A 14,137-nucleotide genomic window follows, 5' to 3' on the forward strand; every position below is an offset into this window, starting at 1 on the left:
ACTTTCCTAGAAAATACTCAGCTTTTTGTCTTTGATCAGTGGTGAGTCACAGGGTCAGCCCGAGTGACAAGGGTGTCTAGGGAGTCCAGTCATTTTTAAATAAGTACATTGTTATCCTGAGCCATAGTAAGTTCCTGTTACTTAGAAAAAGGCTGGTGAAGGATAAGCAGTGGTAGTGTCTGCAGGAGCCCTCAGCGCAGTTCTTGGCACAAGGTGAGTCCCCCATGCCTGGTTTTGCTGTTGTTAGTATTGTTACGACACTGCTTTAGATCATGGATAGTTCCAAGCTGGTTAAATGAAACAGTGCCTAACAGAACACTCAACTACTGTAAACATTCGTCATGTTGTAGCCTTTCATCTTTTCTGAGTTTGTAATGTAGGGTTAATTGCAGAAGTTAAGAAGCTGTAATGAGATTCTACCCCCCCCCCATTTTAAAAATGTTTTCACACCCATTTTTTTTTTGCCTGTAATGTTTATAAAACTACATATTACTGTTGATCCCAGCCACTTGTCACATGAGTTTTATAGTAGTATAGCTTTAGTTACCCATTCCACAAAATATTTACTGTGCACTAATTAGAAGTTTATATCCTGATATGCCTAATACTATCTTTGAGGCTTATCAAACTTGTCCATCAGTCCCAAAGATTTTCATCTTAGATGAAAGCCACAAGTCTCCTGGGGAAGAGTGCTGATAAGAACTAAGCAGAGTGGTCAGGCAGGCTTCTGTCCTAGGCAGCCGTCAGTCCGCACTGGTGATGCTGCTGTTCCACAGAGAAACTGAGGTGATGGCCCAGTTGTGTGCAGTGGCCCAACACAACGAGGATTGATGGAAAGATCTCTAGGAGAAGGGGGTCTCAATGTGTGCAGGGCTGGACCCCCATGCGCTGACTAAGTGGTTTGACGCAATAAAAAAGCAAATCCACATAATGCCCGTGGGTGGACCGAAGCTGCTGATCTACTTGCAATCTTCTCTGGCAGTTGGGTGGAGCAGAAACTGAAGCTGGAAGACATCCTGTGATTCCAGGTGAGAGGTGTGAAGAATGGAGAGGCCAGCAGTTCGCTAGTGAGTCATTCACACAGGGAATCATTTATGGACGTTGCCGTGAGGGGACAAACCGGAAAACACATCGTCTCCCAGAACCGGCCCCGGGCCTTTCCTTTCTTTGGGAATACTGTAGTTCCGTCTCCCCATCCTTCCCTCCTCACTTGGTGATTTCCGGCTTAGGGCTCAGTTTTCACATCACATACCTCTGCCCCCCGCCCCCCCCCCACATCTGAGTAAGGTTGTCCTTTTCTGCATTTTCTTAGCAACTGCAGTCCTTTGCTATGGGACTTGGGGCTGTTTGTAGCTATCTCCTTGCTTTATTTCCCCCAACTAGCATCTGTGTTCTTCGTTTTATTCTCTGGGGCTATGTCACCGCCTGGGACATTGTAAATGATAAGCATAAGAGAATCAAAGATATCCGTCGTCTGAGATAGCTGCCCTGCAATGGATAGTCGTGGGGTAGGAGTGCATTGGCCGTATCACTCCGCGGGGCTTAGGACTCTGCTGTGCTGTTACAATGCCAAAGCAGCACTACGAGCTTAGAGGGGAGCGGTGCTAGACAGGTGGACAAGGAACATTTGGAGATAGGAACGTGTGCAAGTTCCTGCCCTCCCAGAGCCCCCATTTTCTAGTTTGAAAACAGTGGACGGATGGGGATAGCTCCCTCCTGCGAATGTGTGAAGATGAAATGTGATCCTTTGTTTGGAGAAACCAGAACGAGGCTTGTTGCAGAGTAAGTGGTCGGTTATTGCTGTAGGTATTCTATAACACTATCTTATTTGTTCTTATCTGTATTTAAAGAGAATGTCGATTCTAGAGTCTGTTTGCCTAGGACACTGGCAGTGTCACTTTGGAAAGGTACGTTTATTCGTCTTGAAACTGGGCGAATGATAGTGGCTGCCTCACAGGGCTGTTCTGAGAATCAAATGGCCTAAGGCATGTGAAGTGTTTAGAACAGTGCCTGGCATGTGGAAAAATGTGCTTTAAGATACTTAGTGATTATTATAGGTAAAGACTCTGAATATACTGTGTTAAGAGACAGGCCATTTGCTTTCATCAGGGCATTCCCCAGAGGTAGCCAAGGGAGGCCAGGCCGTGGAACTGCCGCCAACACCACGACTCACCCGAAGCTGTCATCAGTCAGGACCATCTTGCCTCTTTGTCAGCTTGAATGTGGGTAGTGGCAGTGTCTCAGTGGTTATATGATATAGCTCTATTGCTGAATTACGTGCTTGAGTATTATTATAGATGCTTAAAACACATGTTTACTTTATAATTAACACTAAAATTCATTATGAATAAAGTCAGCTGGTTTTTTTTAATACATTAATGAAAATATAAATATCCCCTAATAATTATAATAAAATCGTATAGTCAACATATTAAACTTAGTTTGATTTCAGTGCTTCCTGCACCCTTATTTCCACTTAGGACCATGCCATCTATTTAGACAGTTGTGAGTGATTGAAATGATGTGGGTTAAACTCTTATAGTTCGTCCTTTGAAATCTCCTTTTTCTTTATTTTAGTTTCCTGTGCTTCTGCCTTCTTTCTTTTTAAGGCCATTGCTCTCCCTGCTCTGCTTTATGCCATGCAGTCCTTTTAAATTTTTTCTTCCTTCATCCTTTTAGTTGCAGGAGTATTAGTAGTTCTTCCTAGGATAGTCTGCTAAAATAATACAGTGTATTTACCATCCAGAGGCTTCATTTTATAGACCAAGAAGTTGAAGTTGGTGAAAGGCAAAAATAACAGAGTACTCAGATGAGCGAACAACAATTATGAAGTTAGCCTGAAATCCCTGTGTCCCCTGCTCAGTCAGTAGCCCCTGTGACTGTGCTTTCTCTGCTGTGGGAGGTGGAACTCTTTGGACTGAGCTCAGGAGCCCTGGAGAAGGGTAGTGAGGGGAGTTCTCAGGGTGGCCCAGGTGATATGTGAAAAGATGCAGTGAGGTTCAGTCCTGTGGTCCTGACCATGGGAATATTCCTATGTTACAAGTATCATTGTCATATTCCTATTCTGCTTATTGTCAGGTAATGAGACAAACAGATGGGCTAAAATTGTGTACTCGACATTCAACAAATACATATTCGAGTACTTATTCAAAATCAGGCATTGGCCTGGTTATTTGGGACCATAAATGAATAGCAGCCAAAGATTGCTATCCTCCTGGAATGTTTTTCTGGGGAGGAGGAGGATGTGTACATATACACATGTATACACACATACACATTTATTTTTATTACATGTATATATATAATGCCTACTAAACAACACATGAGTAAATTCCATTGCCTTTTGGAAGGTAAGAAATGTTCTAGCAGAAAGACAGCAGAATAAGGAGGTTAGAGTGATAGGTTGGGGGGAATGGATGGCAGATTGTACTAAACAGTTTAGGCTTCAATGAGAAGATAGCATTTGCAGAAAGACTTGAAAGTTGTCAGAATATATAAGGTTTAATCCAAATTCCTATGCAGATTTTAACTGTATACAAGTTAGAAAATGAATAAGGAAATAAAAGCATGTTACTTCTACTCTCTATAGTTTGAGCATTGTGACACATAATCCATACCTATAGATAATATATAGACACATAATAACATGTATAGGCACATAATAACATATATACAGACACAAAATAACATATAGACATACAATAACATATATAGACAATCTATACCTATAGAAAAGAGGTAAGGTCTGGATGTAAGTAGTAAATTTCAAGGACATTTGTCAGAGAAAACTTTATTTTACCTCTACTAGGAATTTACTTCTTTTTTTTTCTTTTTTTGTCTTTTTGCCTTTTTGAGGGCCACTTCCCAAGGCATATGGAGGTTCCCAGGCTAGGGGTCTAATCGGAGCTATAGTCATCGGCCTACAGAGCTACAGCAACGCGGGATCTGAGCCGTGTCTGCAACCTGCACCACAGCTCACGGCAACACCGGATCCTTAACCCACTGAGCAAGGCCAGGGATTGAACCCGCAACTTCATGGTTCCTAGTCAGATTCGTTAACCACTGCGCCACGATGGAAACTCCTAATTTACTTCTACTGGTAGATAAATTGGTCTACTGAGGTTAAGAATTTTGACATCCTCCTTACTCCCACATTGGAAATGGTCTCTTTGGGAAGGAAACAAATGTTTCTTTTGAAAAAAATTACATTTTCTTCACTTTCATAGTACATTCATTATATGGTAAAATATGCTTTGTATAATGGGTATTGTATATATATTTTAATGATACTTGTGTCAATTTTGGTATCCAGTTGCACATGAAAGGCAGTGTCATGTTATCTGAGTGACCCTAAAGGCTTCCCTCAAGATTCAGCATCAAGTTTGTTTCTTGATGAGAAAGTTATAGAAATATGGAAGTGCTTATTAATTACTCTGTATCCACACATTGAGTATACATGGTCTGAGAAACATTAGCACCATACTGTTCATGTAGGTGTTCATTATCATCAGCTAAAACTGCAAGGTAATTCTCAAGTCTGGGAATAGTAACGTATGAGCCCTGTTATTACTAGCGGATGTAGATAGAAAAGCTTTTTGTGACAGTGAAGAACATGATAATAACATTCATTCAAAATTCTTTTTCTGGTGGAAGTTGTGGTTTGGCAGTTGTGGTTTGGTTGCTCTGAACTGGCAAAGTGAGAATTATATCTGCTGACACTTAACTGAGAGGAGAACTCTGTTAATTTAAATAAACATATTCTGGTTTTAAAACCTGTTGTGGATCAGGTCAGTCAACAAAGAAGTTGACATTGGTTTCTTGAGACTGTATTAAGCGTTGGATCAATGTGGTACTGATCTGAATATTGTGCTGAATGGTGTAGCAGAAAGAGGATGAACTTTTGAATAAATCGTGTGTATGTGTGTGTGTGTGTGTGTGTGTCTGGGGGGAGTGTTGTGTTTGTGGTTTTCGAGAGGAGTTGGGAATTCTGATGATTAAAGCTAGAGAGGTGGGTGGGAGCCAACTTCTGTGTCTTGACACTGTGATAAAGAATGTGAACCACAGTTGGAGGGTGCAGGATGTGGAGGATGGGTGGTTCTGCAGGGCCAGCCATTTCTAGATGCTTCTTGAAAAAATGTTTAAGGACTTAACCAGGCAGTAGCCATGGGAATGGTGAGAAATGTACTGATCTATGAGGTTATAAGGAAGTTAAATATTTAGGAGTTAATGACTAAGTCAGGGGTGCACAGTAAAAGAGAAGAAATCTAGGTTGATTTACATGTTATGTAACTGGGGGGGGGGTGGTGGTCTTAGAATAACATGACAGAATTAGTGGGAAAAGTATTGCATTCTGTATGGGAGATTTATTTCCTTTCCACATGGGTGTGGGTTGCTTTTGGTAATGGTCTGGCTATAGATTTGGAGCTACAGGGAAGATTTGGGCTAGAGATATAGATTTTGGCATCTCTGGGTGGCGTTTGAGGCCAAGGTTATGGTTGACATTACTAGGAGGAATCATACAGCGTAGGCATAGTGCATAGCCAAGGGTGAATTCATGGGGAACTGTAACATTGAGGGATCGAAAAAGGGAAACAAGAAGGAGTGGGCTTCTTTGGAGGAGGAACACTTTAATTTTGAAATAGAGGCAAAGAAAATATGTTTCAGAAATTCTTGTTCCCTTGTCATTAGTGACCTTTTTCCAGGGCAGTTTTAGTGAAAAGTGGTGCTGGCCAAAAGATGATTACAGTGGGCTGGTGATTGAATGAAGGGTGAATAAGAACAGACAGGGAGTGAAATTTTTTCCCCATTTGTTGGGAAGAAGAAGAGAAAACTTTGGCAGTGTCCAAAAGAGAATTATAGACAGTTGTGAGGGTTGGTTTTTTGTTTGCTGCATTGCTCACTTGAGCTTTTCAGATGAGAGAGCCTGGAAAGTGATGATGAGTTTAAGTCAGTCTGAAGAGAAAATGTGCATGAAAGACCCACTGAACTAACAGAGCAAGGGCCCAAAGACGGGGAAGGAGAGGGTTAGTTTATTCTTCTGCACATGGAGATAACAATGCTTACCCTGTGGCTGTCAGGAATGAATGAGAGAAGATGTTCTCATGTAGTTAAGTACCTAGTGGCAAGAGATACTCAGTAGATGTTAGGTCCATTGTCTCTAGATCCTCACTTCTGAACTGTGCCTTGCTAACCTGGAGTTTGTACTAGCAGCTATGTATTAAATGAAAGAATTCAACTATACTATGTGCTTACTCACCCTACGTTTTAAAAAGAGTGGAACTAGTCCATCTGCATTTTTCTTTTTTTCCACTGCACCTGAGGCACATGGGCCAGGGATCTAACCTGTGCCACTGCGGTGCTGATGCTAGATCCTTAATCGGCTGCACCACAAGAGAACTCCAGGTTATCTTAATTCTTAATTTGCAGTTCAAACCTATGATCTAACTGTTTTTTTTAAATTGCCACACCTTTTATGTCTATCACTGATTGTATAAAGCTTTCCAAGTATAATGCTTATAGTTCAGAATGATAGCGCAGCATGTGAGAGCTTGTGGACCAGTGTGGTGCTTATGAAGGTAAGAAAGAAAGGAAATAAAAATTCCTCAAATGGTGAGATAAGCATTGAATAGACCAAGTATAGATGTGTAAAGCCATTTCAGAGTGACTGCATTGCTGTCTAGCCTGAAGTTCTTTGCTGGGTTGATATGACTAGATGTGATGAAATACTGTGTCATTCGGAAGAAGAGCCGGTTAACTGTAGGTGTGCAGGAAAGAAATTCTTCTCCTGTTGGTGAGGCTGTCACTTATATGAGCTAGACAACCTTGGTGGAGTGCTTTAAATGTTTGAGTCAATTGATTCTCCTTTTCTGATTCTGGGTTGTTTGGCTTCCCCTGAATTCTGCCTTTAGGGAGAGAATGAACTGAGGCACAAGACCTCTAGTGTCTGGGTCTCTGTAAAGGTTATTTCTCCTTGTAAATTAGTAAGTTGACATTCTTTTTCTGTTGATCACTCTCTGTTGGCTTAGATATAGTGAATCTGCTCCTGAGAGACTTTCCCTGCCCACCAGATGTGCAGCTTTCATCTATGTTTTTCAGCATGTGAGAATGAATCTTGCTCTCTGCACTGTGGTCAATGAGGAGACAGGATGCAGCTTTTTCTTTGGTGAATCCATCAGCCATTTTTTTTTTTTTTTTTTTGCTGTCTGCATCATGGAGATGAAATTTATACCATTGAAACTTCTTATTTATTCTTCAGTATTATATGGAAATAGTCTTTAATACATATGAATATTATTCTAATAAAGCTTTTTAGGGCTTATGCATATAAAATGAATTTTTGTCAGCATCCATCAAGATTATTATTGCAAACTAATTATTTTTAGTGATTTTTAGCCTCTATAAGTGGAGGTCATTGTAAGATGTATAGGTTCCTGTGGTCTGTCTTATTAAGTTTAAGAAAAGCATGATAAATTCTCATAATAATTCCTCCAAATTACAGTTGTCACATGAAGTTGTTTTGGAAAAAGTATTATTTATTTCATAATTCAATAAAGTGAATTAGAGCTAAGTTTCCTCAGCATGGTATATATCAAGACTCTTTTTGTTTACTCAGTGAAATCATTATTATAAATCTGTCTAGGCCTGCGTTCATCCTATCTTCCTAGATAAACAAGTCTATGAATTTGACCTTCTAGTTCAGATTTTACTACATCAATATCTTTTGCTCTCTGTGTGAATTTACATGTAATTCTTTACTCATTTATTTTTCAAAATGAAATGTATTCATCTATAGTTGTATTCTATCTGAGTTTATAGTTTTATGTTTTACTTTATCGTTGTTGCTGACTTGCAAGAAATCACTTGTTTATTTTCTCTAAAGTTCTTTTTATTTATTTATTTATTTATTTATTTATTTATTTATTTATTTATTTTAATGCCTGAGCAGTACATTCTGAAAATGTTAGGAATTTTCACATGTTTCAAATATCTATTCATTGGGGCTGCTAGCATTTTTAGGCACATTAAATTTTTAAAATTTAAGAAATTGAAAGTATTATGTAATAAATTTTGTATATCTTACTATCTCATCTCTATATATATCACAATTTTTAGTTTTGCGGGGTGGGTTCCTATAGAGGGTTTAAATATTCTTTTGGCTAACAGAGCTAGGTTTGCTGCATTTTCCTCCACCAGGGGCACACGTGTGTGTGTTTGGGAGGGGGGATTGTGAGGAGTGGAGAAGGTGGGAGGGGGAAGCAGAGAGCCAGAGAGCACAGGTTCCTTTTAGTCTCTATTCTTTGACACAGGGAGGAACACAAAATGAGATGGAAGCGATTACTGCTAACAAAATCCTAGAGTATTTTGTCTGTGACAGCTCCATGAGAGAAGCTGAGAAATGCCTTTTTTTTTTCTTTTACCTGAAGTATAACCCCATCTGCATTTTAAATGGTCTGAATGTTGATAAAAGATCATAAAAGATAGACCTATTAGTTAGCTTTAAAAAGCAAAACAAAAAATTTAAACCAGATTTAAGACAATTAACGCAGCTGAGCTTTTCCTTTTATTTTGTTGTATTCTGGAAATATCTCACTAAGTTGCATTAGCTTTTTGAAAACTCTGCAATGTCTATTTAAAAAATCTGGTCAGTAATCACATCTCTAGTGCATTAAATGTAAAACAAAGTCTCCTTAAAAGCCAGATGATGTTACATATAAAAACAATATAAGTGAATGGTCAGGACGGAAAAAAGGAAACACAATAGAAAACATTTCTGAGTAACTTTTGTAACAATGTGAATCCGTGTAGCTGAGGCATATAAATTGACACTAGCTCTTTTGAACTCCTGAGATTGCACTGGTATCAATTCATCGGATGCTGACAACTTTCTCCTTTCAGCTGATTGATTTTGAATTTTTCAAACTGATTAATGTTTTCATTTGAATGGTAATGCTGACTTTGCAGAAGATGTGATCTTTTAATTAGCAGATGCTGAGATTAGCATTAGGCTGAACAGTAATTAGCATTTGTTCTTATAGTACAAGAGACAAACTGAGTGCTGAAGCAGATAGAGCCTCTGTGTCTTCTTTCCATTGCCTCTAGATCTTCTTTATGAGAGAGGTTAATAATTATTGAAATGCGTAATCACTGTGGTATTAAAAACATTTTAACAAATTGAGGATTCATTTCAGATAAAACATTTTCAGTTCCTTTAGATGTTCTGTGTGTATCTAGGACTCTGTTTTCAGGATTTACCTAAAAATTTTATAGTGAAACTTGAGCATTACTTTGTGAAAGTGTAAGTTCTTACTTATGTGTGTGTGCAGTAATTGGAAATAGTCTAAAGTCTTGGTTTCTAGACTGCACTCATTTCGGTAACACTCAGTCTATTTCCAAAGCTACTTTGGGTATCAGCTTAAAATTTTGAGTGTCAACTAGAGACAGGGAGTGACAGGGTTAATAATTGGGGTTTGGGTTCCAGCAAACTTAGACTCAAATCCCAGCTATGCAACTTCCTAGGACATATTACTTGACAGTTCAGTTCTCAGTGTCCTCAGCTGTAACATGAAGATTGTAATAGGATTGCTATTAAGATTAAGGCTAGTATTTTACATAAAGTGTATAGTGTACATTAAATAATGAGTATTGGTGTTTTTATAAACCTACTATGTATATTACGTAATACTCCTTATGACCTACATTTTAAAAATAAAGAAAAGAGGAGTTCCCGTCGTGGCGTAGTGGTTAACGAATGCCGACTAGGAACCATGAGGTTGCGGGTTGGGTCCCTGCCCTTGCTCAGTGGGTTAAGGATCCGGCCTTGCCGTGAGCTGTGGTGTAGGTTGCAGACGCGCCTCGGATCCCGCGTTGCTGTGGCTCTGGTGTAGGCCGGTGGCTACAGCTCCGATTCGACCCCTAGCCTGGGAACCTCCATATGCCGCGGGAGCAGCCCAAAGAAACAGCAAAAAGACAAAACAAACAAACAAACAAAAAAAAAAAAAGAAAAGAAAAGAGGTTTATCTTAGTTAAGCTTTGCAAAGAAAATAATTACTAAACATGTATAGGGTAACTAAACCCCCTTTAAATAAATATTTCTTCTTATTCCAGATAGGCAGGTTTTTTTTAACACTATCTTGTATGCATCATATAGCCTCTACCTCTTCTCCAGAAAGCCCTGTCCTGTTAGTCATTGTGTCCATTCTAGCTCTTTGTACAGGAATTCGGTACAGATAGGCTGAAGTGTCCTCTCTCCAAATGTAGCTGAGCAGTGGCAATTTTTGTTTTAGATTTAAATGGTTTCTGCAACAAATGATAGGAAAAAATCAAAGCGTGAATGATGAAATACTTACATAAATTCAAGGTGGTTTGTTCACATATAACATGTGGACTTTGATTTCAGGTTGAAGGCAGAGAGTGGGGTGATAGTTTATTTGAATGCTAATGAACACATGGCTGCCTGCTTAATGTATATCCAACTTCAAATTTAGTCAGTGTTATTTAAAGAGGAAATCATTGCTAGTTCCTATTGCCCAGACAGGCATGTTCCTATTACATTTTTTTTTTTTTTTAACTAGGGATGTCATGTAAAATAGCCCTAAAGTAAGTGCTTTTACATCTGTTACTGTGGATGTTACTATCTCCCAGGAGACATCAAACAGATCACTTAAATTCTGAGTGAAGAGAATAATTGACATTCAAATCTCTATCCTCACTGTTTGCTGCCTGCCCACTTAAGTACAAACACAGGGAAAGAGTAAAAAAAATGAGTCAAAGTAGATTTATAGAGAAGCAAAAAAAAAAAGAAGAAGCTGCAAGATGTAACACTTTATTTCTTTGAGAGGGTTTAAGTGGTACTTGAATGTAATGAAATTTTAACATGAAGAGAATAGGATTTTTTTCAGGGTATCACTTCCACTGAAAATAGGTAAACTAAATATGACATTGAAGTAGGAACGTTGTTACTTTAGAATTAGAAAATAGTTGAAAAAGACATTCTTGAGAAAGAACTGTCTGTTCTAAGTTCATAAACTGAAATATGTTTGCTTAAGTATGTATTTAGTTGAGTGGCAGAAGATAATAAGGTGACTGATTATTTGGCAATCACTTCCATTTTAAGATCTAACTAATTAGGGTGTTTTCCAAATAGATCTCAGAAGATTTTCTTTTCTGCCATCTTTACAAGACCTTCTGTTCTACAAGTTCAATATCAAGAAAAGTCTATCTTCAGCTGTATGTAAATCAGGGAAGTTAGAATACTCCCTAACACCATACACAAAAATATACTCAAAATGGCTCAAACACTTAAATATAAGACCTGAAATCATAAAACTCCTAGAGGAGGCTATAAGCAAAATATCCGATTTATTCTCTGACATAAATCATACCAGTGTGTTCTTAGGTCAGTCACCCAAGGCAATAGAAATAAAAGCAAAAATAAATAAATAGGACTTAATCAAACATAAACTTTTGCACAGCAAAGGAAATCATAAACAAAATGAAAAGACAGCCTATGGAATGGGAGAAAAATATTTTCAAATGATATAACCAACAAGGGATTAATCTGCAAAATATACAAGTAGCTTATACAGCTCAGTAACAAAACAAAACAAACAAACAAAAACCCAGTCAAAAAAGGGGCAGGAGACCTAGTTATTTCTCCAGAGAAGACATGCAGATGACCAGTAGGCACATGAAAACATGCTCAATATCACCAATTTTTAGATAAATGCAAATCAAAACTGCAATGAGATACCCCCTCAAACTGATCAAAATGGCCCTTGTAAAAATCTACAAATAATAGAAGCTCCCACTGTGGTGCAGTGGCTTTACGATTGAGTTTGTCTCAGAAGAGGCTCTGGTTTGATCTCTGACTGACGCAGTGGGTTGAAGATCCAGCGTTGCTGCATCTGTGGTGTAGGTTGCAGCTCTGGCTGGGATTCGATCCCTGGCCTGGGAAACTTCCATATGATGCAGGTGTGGCTGAAAAAGAAGCAAAAATCTACAAATTATAAATGCTAGTGAGGGTGTGGAGAAAAGGAACCCTCCTGTACTGTTGGTGGGAATGAAATTGGTGAAGCCACTATGGAAAACAGTATGGAGGTTCCTTAAAAAACTAAAAATAAAGTTGCCGTATGATCCAGCAATCCCACTCCTGGGCATCTATCTTGAAAAAACTCCAATTTGAAAAGATACTTGCACCTTGGTGTTTATGGCAGAACTATTTACAATAGCCAAGACTTGGAGTTAACCTATATGTCCATCAGTAGATGAACGGATAAAGATGTGGGTTATGTGTGTGTGTGTGTGTGTATGTGTGTGTGTACACACACACAGTGGAATACTGCTCAACCATAAAGGGTGGAATAATGCTATTTGCAGTAACATGGATGGACCTAGAGATTCTCATACTAAGTGAGGTAAGTCAGAGAAAGACAGAGACCAATGATATCACCTATATGTGGAATGTAATATATGATACAAATGTACTATGTACAAAACAGAAGCAGACTCACAGACAGAAAACAAACTTATGGTCGTCAAAGAGGAACAGTGGGAGGGAAGGATATATTAGGAGTTTGGTTGTACACTAGAAACTAATATATAACATTGCAAATCAACTATACTTCAATTAATTTTTTTCTTTCAAATAAAGAACTTACTTTAATGTACATAAAATAGATGTAAAGTTCTTAATCTGTAAATTTTTTTTTCCTTCTTAATGCTGAAATAAAATTTAGTTGAATGGGTGGTAGTTTTTTCTATGTTAACTGACTTTGTATTTTAATGGCAAATTTTAGGGAAGTTCCAGGGATCTGTAGAGCTATATACAGATTTTATATATATATATATTCTTTTTGCCTTTTCTAGGGCCGCACCTGCGGCATATGGAGGTTCCCAGGTTAGGAGTCTAATCGGAGCTGTAGCCGCCAGCCTACACCAGGGCCACAGCAACATGGGATCCAAGCCATGTCTGCAACCTACACTATGGCTAACGGCAATGCCAGATCCTTAACCCACTGAGCAAGGCCAGGGATCGAACCTGCAGCCTCATGGTTCCTAGTTGGATTTGTTAACCACTGCGCCATGATGGGAACTCCTATATACAGATATCTTGATAGGTATATATATACTCATGAGCTCTCAGGAGTTTCTTCATACATGCTCATTTCTTTCTTAATATTTGTCCAACATTGTAATAATTTTTTTCTTCATTTACTTATTTAATGTACATGTTGAAACTGAAGATGGTTATGATTTTCATGCTATTACATCTATACATAATGTATCATACTTGATGTTTCATCTTTCATCCATTATTTCCTTTAAATCATACAAATTATGTTGTTATACTTATTTTTAACATGGAAAACATGTATTTATACACACACATCCATACAAAACATGGTGAGATTTATAGTGAAGTAGTGAAAGTATGTCTTTGATAGGAATAATCTCGTAAGTTAATGAGTGGAGCAGATGTAGCTCTGGGACCTTAAAGGATGGAACTAGCATAGAAATGAGCTGAATAAGTAGATAGGATGGGTCAATAAAGATGACCAAGACATTTAGGGTAGTTTTTATAAGCATGTAGGGTAAAAGTTTTAGAAGAAGCTCGGTGGTTTAAGATAGATTACAGAAAATCTTAATGACAAGCATAGGAATTTCTCCCTCATGAAGAAATTGGATACCATGTGGATCCTTGATTTAGGCATCAATATATTGAAATTACTTTAATCAATACCCGTTTTAGTCAGATTAATCTCTAAGTGGCTCAGACATGCTTTTGAAAGGAGATGACTTTTCTTATTTTTAAGAGGGTTAGTATAAAGAAAAAAAATTTAAATCATGCATTATTCTGTATTTTGTTTTTATAGAATTTATAAGGTACTCAAAAGCAGAATCTGTAGTTTGAATTGGAAGCGACCTCACCTCCATGGTTGTCCGTGTTTAATCAGATTCTTTCTGAGATTTTAGTAAGCATCACCATACTTATCACTTGATTACAGCATACAGTAACATTTTTAATTGTGAGCACAAAAATACATTCAGATACACCATTCACTCTTAGCATAGTTTGAATTTTTTTTTTTTTTTGGCCATGTCCAGGATCCCAGGTCAAGGATCAAACCCAAGTCACAGC

The 14,137-nt window shown here is 38.1% G+C and overlaps 1 protein-coding gene across 49 annotated transcripts in view; it reads left to right on the top strand.

Annotated features, from left to right (window-relative positions):
* ADGRL3 (adhesion G protein-coupled receptor L3) overlaps positions 1-14,137 on the top strand; it is an 812,688-nt gene that overhangs the window by 28,879 nt on the left and 769,672 nt on the right. For 2 of the 49 annotated variants that reach the window (XM_084972346.1, XM_084972397.1), the window contains exon 1: positions 1,572-1,782. The exons of the other annotated variants lie outside the window; for them this stretch is intronic. The gene's annotated coding sequence lies outside the window, so the exon portion shown is untranslated. Of the gene's footprint in view, positions 1-1,571; positions 1,783-14,137 lie in introns of those variants that run through there. 49 annotated transcript variants of the gene reach the window in all.

Source organism: Sus scrofa, chromosome 8 (assembly GCF_054392235.1).
Source record: "Sus scrofa isolate SSC_HxYL_T2T_F1_AM1 chromosome 8, Sscrofa_HxYL_maternal_Yorkshire_Landrace_v2.0, whole genome shotgun sequence".
Lineage (NCBI taxonomy): Eukaryota > Metazoa > Chordata > Mammalia > Artiodactyla > Suidae > Sus > Sus scrofa.